At 43.0% G+C, this 7862-nt stretch overlaps 2 long non-coding RNA genes across 2 annotated transcripts; one reads left to right on the top strand and one right to left on the bottom strand.

The window, feature by feature from the left end:
* Positions 1-74: 74 nt before the first annotated feature.
* LOC144024250 (uncharacterized) lies at positions 75-2486 on the top strand. Its single transcript, XR_013284716.1, has 3 exons — positions 75-484; positions 851-937; positions 1016-2486. It is a non-coding gene; the product is annotated as an uncharacterized LOC144024250 (long non-coding RNA).
* LOC144024238 (uncharacterized) lies at positions 1735-3112 on the bottom strand. Its single transcript, XR_013284711.1, has 2 exons — positions 2132-3112; positions 1735-1859 (listed from the first exon to the last, which is right to left on the bottom strand). It is a non-coding gene; the product is annotated as an uncharacterized LOC144024238 (long non-coding RNA).
* Positions 3113-7862: the final 4750 nt, after the last annotated feature.

Raw genomic sequence — 7862 nt, 5'->3', positions numbered from 1 at the left:
GATCGTTTGAATCACCTATGTGTGTATGTGTATAAGTATTCATCCATCCATCCATTTTCTTGACCGCTTATAGGTCGCTTGCACATCGTAATGCATCATGGGAATTTTTTCTTCGGGCGCCATATTGGGTGTCCGCCGGTTCACAAGGTACACTCGCGAGTTACACGGTAGAGCTTATCAACCTGATGTCATTTTCGCAGTATTTTCACGATTTACCGGAAGATCAAAAACAACGATACAGGCAGAAGGTGTCTCTGTGTGGCGGGATTGATCCTAATTACGTCCTGACCAAGGGTGATTTTTTTTTGATGGAGAAAGCTTGCTGGCCAAATGTGACATCTCTGGACATCTTTCACTACCTCGTGTTGACAACATGCTCCATAACACGCCAACAAATCCCTGGAGGCTTACAATTATTTTGTAAGCGGGTGGATACAGAGTGTAAACTTTAACATCGCATCAGAAGAAACTGTTGCTGTTGCACGTAAGTAAACCACATGGTGTTGGTAATTCTGCACACAAAAATGTTGATTTGTTCTCAGGCTTCCTGTTATTGTGTTTACATGCACAGCTGGGTTTACCTGATGTGGTTTTTCTAATAATTTTATAACAGGCAAATATGGCAGAGCGTATAAGAATAAAAAGTAACTATGCACAGCCTCCCCGTGGCTTAATTAAATTTAATGCTACCCTTTCACTAGTTACATGTTACTTAATCAACTTATTCTAAATGGTTAAGGTTAACCACTCTCAGAGGACGTATTTTTAGTTTCAGTTTCCAGTACAATAAAACGTGTTCATGGTAACTACTGAGCATACTGACAGCTTTTCTTATGATCTCACGGTTAAGGAGGCTGTCACAACACCCAATTTCTGTCTGGTGCCGGATGGCAACAATTCCCATCACTTGTCACGACAACACCAATATTATTACCAGGTATGTATGGCTTTACTTTTTGTAGTTTATTTAATGCTAGGTTTCATATTTTCATTACAATGTTTGTAATATTTTCAGATTCAGGCACAGATGAGTTTAACTGGACGGGACTTCTGCGGCTTTGTGGTGTGGACAAAGTGTGATTGAGCGAGTCCACCCAGATCGCTCGTTTTGGCCAGCTGGAAAAGCCAGTTTGTTTGTTTTTCCCCCAAAATCCCCTCCTTACCTGAACTGCTCGGGAGAGCATTTACTAGATCAGCAGTGGACTTCCAGTGTTCCTGCTCAGCCGCTGTCACCTACCACTTGCTCATGTACTTCAAAGATGCGGAATAAAGTAGTTTTTTTTGTGCTGCAGCAGATTGAAAAATCAAATGATATCACTTGAAGTGTGCCAATCTAGACTGCCAAAAGGACAGCGGTTTTGTGACAAGTGTGAAACAAGGATTATTGGGAAAACTGTAACACAGTACTGGTACTTGTCTTCCATTAAACAAATTTAAAAGAGAGCAACTTTTTCCTCTGTACATAGCATAATGAAAGTCATTGCGTACCCCATCAACATTACATCATACCGTCGTCTCAGGATGGTAGGCACCTGTGCTAAAATAAACTACATTAATTAACAGTTCAATTTTATCCCTGAAATTACTACATCTAATCATTATTCACTTCATTTTTTGTGCTTTTAGAAATAATAAAGATTTATGCCATTACTTTAAGAGGGACCATATTGCACATTGAGTCAAATCCTGTCATTTGTATTATGTATAGCTTTGTAAACAAACCCAACAATAGAATTTGTATAAACGCTGCCTTTATTAGCGCCAAACAAAAAGTCGCATGTTGTCCTCCTCCAATGCTTTGATGCTCGCCTTCGTTTCCATCATGTCATTGGCAATCAAGTCGGTGTGGCATGAGATCCCTAAAGAAATAATAATAAAAAAAGATCACAAAAAAATACGGTACCAGTAATAGGTTTAATATAGTACAGTAGTATAGTTTTTTTGTCAGTGTAAAAGAAATGTACACATTTTGTTGCATTTTTTAATGTATGAACATTGCTACAGGCAAATACTTATTTCTATAAACACTTCCAAATGTCTCTAAAATATAAGGTGCATGTACACACACAAACAAACACATACATTCACTCATGCATACAATATATCATGTAATGAATTCTGAGTGGCATACCAGAGTCAATGATGTCAGCAGTACTTGAGGGTACAGGTTACTGGAGCCATCTGGCTGCATAACTGCAACAATCTCTGCCACTTCGAGTCGTCTTTTCTTTGCTTGTCTCTCCTGTGCACGTTCATATCTTGGCACCGACTGGGCTGAGACATAGATGTAACTTGGGACCCAACTTTAATGTTGGAGCTCAGTCGGGATGATTGGACAGAAAAACGGGCGCAGGGCGACCTGTTAAAATAAACAAATATATAAACAAATAAAATATGGAAAGACTGGTTATTTTGCCGCAGTAGGGTGGCCGTGAATAAGTTCTTTAGCATGATGTGTAGGCTACCGAATAAGTTCTTTAGCATGATGTGTAGGCTACCGGGGGACTGTTTACTTGCATCACCCCCTTCTGTCTCTTTTTTCCAAGTTTACATTTTGCCACCAAAAAACATGTTATCGGCATTAAGAGCCCAAGACTAATCAATCCAATTTCAGCAGTAAACACTTTGCACTGGCACTACTTGGGTGAAAATGTTCGATGTTAGCTTTCGGCTAACGTCCGCTAGCCAGCTTGTATTACCGAACTTACTTGCTCATGAATCCAAAACATAAGCAACTTGCCCATATATGCGCGGTCGAAACGTTATTAATCCTCATGCATTACATTAAATAAAGGTAAATAATCTTACCGCTCACAAAGTGATCGCTGCACACACGAGCCCAAAGTAACGACTTCCCTCCGGAGTCCGCACTCCTCTGTCTCCAGGCCCTGGTTCCTAATTATTTTCGGAATTCGGCAGAAAGGCCGACCATTTTCCCCCTGGGCTTTGTTCGAACAGCCAACGATGCAGCAACAATGTACCATTTTAAACGCAGACAACAAACGTGATAGATACGTGTTAGACCGAATCGCTACGTAAATGGAGGCCACCCAGCATGGCGACTACGAGAAATCCGAGGCGGAAGTGACGACACGTGCAAGCGACCTATTCCTCCCAAGGTTCACGGTGGGGGGGCTGGAACTATCAGCAGTCGGCGGGGAACACTCTGGACTGGTTGCCAGCCAATTGCAGTATATAAGTTTTCTTCATGACTAATAAATGATGCATTCTTTCGCCTCTCCAAGTTAAGTTTAGTGACCAAAAGTTTGCTCAGCAGTGACTCTTTCGACGTTACCATGGAAACAAGATGGCGCCACGCCATCGCCACCACTATCAATAAAATGTCAACGTTAGAAGCTGGGAAATGTTAACCTCATTCTCTCCATGCTGAATAAAGGAACGAAAGGCTAATTACTACATTTTAAAGTAGGCTAGTGTAGCCAGCCACCTAAGTAGCTACTCTGATGTGTCACCCTTCTACTAATAAGTAATCAAGAAAGAATGGAAGAAATACATCAGTCAATGTCTCTCAGATGCATCAACTATTCAAATCTGCTCAATTTTGGTTTCATTTCGGTTATGAGGAGAATGGCGACAGCAACTCTGCTTCGAGTAAAGGGAAACCTCCAACGGAAATGAGACACACTGACAAGCGAACAGCTGGAAATGTATAACGTGTATTGGATTTTTATTTATTATTTTTTTTAAGTGTGAATACAATGCTTTAACAGGATTTCATCAAACCAATATATGAACAACAACAACAAAAAATTGTCAAGTTCAATATAAAAGTTTACAATTCAATATAATCCAGGTTTTTTTTTTTTTTTTTTCGTTCCTTTCCTTTTTTGTACAATGATTCTTCTCTGTCTAATCCAGTTGAAGATACTCGCAAAGTTCCTGTTCGGATTTAGAATGTTCAGTTTTATTCCCAATATGTAGGGTACGGGGTATCAGTTTGGTATCAGTTTAGTATCGGTTCATGTATCGCGTAAGTTCGTTTATCAGTTTGGTATCAGACCTGACCCACAAAAAAAATTTAGATCTAAAAAAAAACAAAAAACAAAAACAAAAAACAGCCTGCACAAAACGTACAGCGCCATTACTCAATATAAAAAAAACCATCTACTTTTTTTTTTTAGCAGAACTTCAATTGACCAGTGCACAAAAAGTAATTGGTAGTCCTAACTCACATGGAGTCTACAACGAAATTTCAACCACAAGCCTGTTAGCTTAGCTCGCGTGCTAATGCACCTGCTAGGAGTACATGTCAGAGTAAATACACTCGTTCCCTTTCTACCTCCGCTGCCAACAGTAGCATTTCAATAGCAGCTAATAATTCCAGTAGTCACAAGCATCATATCCCGACTGGTTTTACAGCTTAAACAAGCTAACTTTGACCGTACTCACCAGGAATTCAATTCTCCTCAACATTCGAAATGTTACATTCCACCTTAGTAAAAGCACGGCAGGATTCGGCTCCAATGCTTCCCAGCTTACAAAAGAAAGCTTTCCAAATCTTAGACTTGAGGGTTTTTTCCGTTTATATCAGAGTGTAGTGATTAGAACATAATTCACCCACGGAACGTTGGGACGAAGGGGGAGTTTGTTGGGATGAAAGGATAAAAGAACAAAATGTTGGTAAGTCTGTGAGCCTCGCGCAGAGGAGTTGTTGTTGCTGTTAAACGATGAGAAGCTGATATCAATAAACCGCCGGTCTTTGGCTCCGGACTTCAACACTCTGCCTCCGACTCCCGTCACTGCTCGCTACATAGGTGACCCCGACATCCGCCTCGTTGACGTTTCCGAGGCTGAGAATTTGATCGAATTGAGCGACATGGCGAACTCCGCTGGTCTCAAGTTACTGGAGTTTTGGGAGTCGGCCGCGGCGACGTGGTTTGTACAAGCTGAAGCTCAGTTTGCCATCCGTGGAATTACGGACGATTCCACGCGCTACTACCACGTCGTGTCCGCGCTCGGGAGCTCCACGGCGGCCAGAGCTACGGCGCTAGCGAACACTACCATCTCCGAGCCACGTGCTCTGGCGGAGGAAGCCGACCGCATTTTCCTGGCCACCCAGCGTCACAACCACGAGGTCTTGGCCTCTGCACGCGCCTTCCCGGTCCCGGCGGCCGCAACGGCACCTCATAAGGTACGTGCTGCCGTGGATGGCCGATCAGCCCCTGGCTTATGCTATTTTCACGCACGTTTTGGAACCAAGGCGAAGAGGTGCCGCGCCCCTTGCTCCTTTGTTGCGTCGGGAAACGGCGACGCCTCCACTCATTTGCAGCTGTGAGTGGGGGCGCAGAGTGCCGGCTGCTGTTTATCATGGACACCCTCTCCAGACTCAAGTTCCTCTGTGACTCCGGCGCCCGCAGAAGCGTGTTGCCTGCCTCGGCTGAAGATGCTGCCGGGGGCACTCACCTGTCAGCGGCCAACGATGCACCGATCCGGACCTACGGCACTAAGACAGAATGTGTCTTTGGTGTGCCCTCCAGCCAATACCTCGGCCACCTCATCAACGAGGACGGCGCCACCCCGCTCCCGGCAAAAGTGGAAGCTGTTGCCGCTTTTCCTCGACCCCGGACGGCCCAGGGTCTTCGGGAGTTCCTCGGGATGGTGACTTTTTACCACAGGTTCTTCCGCCTCTTCCGCTTCATCCTGGAGGGCCGTGAGTTCACGGTCTACGTCGATCACATGCCGCTCGCCTTCTCCATGTCGAAGTTGTCCGAGCCGTGGTCCGCGCGGCAACAGCGACAGTTGTCGTTCATATCTGAATACACCACGGACATCCGACATATCGCTGGCAAGGACGACGTGGTCGCGGATTGTCTGTCCAGGGCAGCCGTCAACACGGTACAGCTGGGCCTCGACTTTTCCCGGATGGCGGCCGACCAGGCTTCCGACCGTGACACCCAGTCGCTTCGGGGCTCCGACACCGGGTTGCAAGTTAAACCGGCTCATGTTGACCTGGCCGGACCCTTGGACGTGCCCCGCGCCCCCGCCGCGGCCGCCCCCCTGGGCTGCGCCTTGTGGACCGTGTGGGGTCCCTTCCAGTTGTTCCTGCATCCCCGCCAGTTGGTGCGCGGGACTGTTCTGGTGTTTCTGCTGTGATCGCTCCCTGGGTCCTGTACCCGCAGGGGTCGGGCAGTTTTGCCGCCCGTCATCCGGAGTTTGATTGTGGGTGAATTCTGGGGGGGCTTGTGTAGTGATTAGAACATAATTCACCCACGGAACGTTGGGACGAAGGGGGAGTTTGTTGGGATGAAAGGATGAAAGGATAAAAGAACAAAATGTTGGTAGGTCTGTGAGCCTCGCGCAGAGTAGTTGTTGTTGCTGTTAAACGATGAGAAGCTGATATCAATAAACCGCCGGTCTTTGGCTCCGGACTTCAACACTCTGCCTCCGACTCCCGTCACTGCTCGCTACAAGAGCAACTTTTCTCTCGTTCGCATGGAACTGCTACAAAGTTCCCTCCTTGCGCGAACGAAGGATGACACGATCTGATGCGCGATGCGTTCACAGTAAATGGGAAAAAAAAAAAACAGTATAAATTGTAAGACATCACATTAGATAAAGACAAAAAAAATGATAATAATAGTCGTGTTGGAATGTTTTAATTTAGTTTTGAAATTCAAAAAAATATTGACGTAAACAAGCTAACGCAAGCTAATGGAGAATTACAATGAGAATTTTTTGGCGAGTCTTTATCGATATCAAAACAACTTCTCAAGCTCCGCAAAGCCCACCAAAGATGCCAAGGGACGGACTTAATTGGCAACAGGAAAAAGCCCGCGATTTGGAAATATACGTCTTATCAGCGGTACAGATCCGTACGAGTTGGCTACCTCTTCTTGTATCCATGACGACCCGGCGATTCCTTCAATTACATACCCCGACATTGTGAACTATCTACTGTACCTGATTTTCTCGCCGAGCCTGTACACAGCAGAATACCTTAAATTGTACAAAGGTTTGGAAGCTTACAACCAAATGATGTGTGCATGGGTGATGGAGACACATTACCAAGTCATCAACGTACCATAGTCTGGATCAAAAAAAGGAAAGAAACCTCTAAATAATTACAAGTATTTCAGTCAACTGTGTGAAGTTTTGCACTTCAGACGGTTTACTTGTGATTTGAAATTATGTTGAATGAATTTATGTATATATTTATTTTTTCCAAAGGTTGAAGAAACGTTTGTTATGTCACAGTATAATTTATAATACACTCTTATGTACACTGTTGTATTTATAATGCGGTTGAGATGCATGGCTTTCTTGAATAAATGTGTGAGCTGCTGAGTGACATTCTGTATGTTGTCTTTAGAGTAACAATGATAAATAAAATAAATAGCAAATCTTTTAGAAATATCTTGAGGCTACATATTTGCAGACCAGGGAAGTATATGCAACAAAATGAATGGATGTTCTCACCACGAGAGACCGCTATTGTATTACTATTAACCTTTCATTCTGATTGTTGAATTGTAACAAACGTCATTGCCTTTACTGAAAACAGCTCACTAGGTATAGACCGGATAGTTGCTATTATTAATACAGAAACACCCTAATCAAGCTTGGTGCATTTAGCATTTCATCTGTGTTTTTTTTGTTTTGTTTTGTTTTTATATTGTTTTTTTTTGTGTATATATATATATTTTAGTTACTAAACAAAAAATAGTCATCTATTAATTATTAACGGTATTTTATTTCCAAAGTGAATATATATATATATATATATATATATATATATATATATATATATATATATATATATATATATATATATATATATATATATATATATATATATATATATATATATATATATATATTTAACTGCCAAGTGAGGCCACTCA

This window comes from Festucalex cinctus, chromosome 1 (genome assembly GCF_051991245.1).
Source record: "Festucalex cinctus isolate MCC-2025b chromosome 1, RoL_Fcin_1.0, whole genome shotgun sequence".
Lineage (NCBI taxonomy): Eukaryota > Metazoa > Chordata > Actinopteri > Syngnathiformes > Syngnathidae > Festucalex > Festucalex cinctus.
This window is presented reverse-complemented; position numbering and strand designations above follow the sequence as displayed.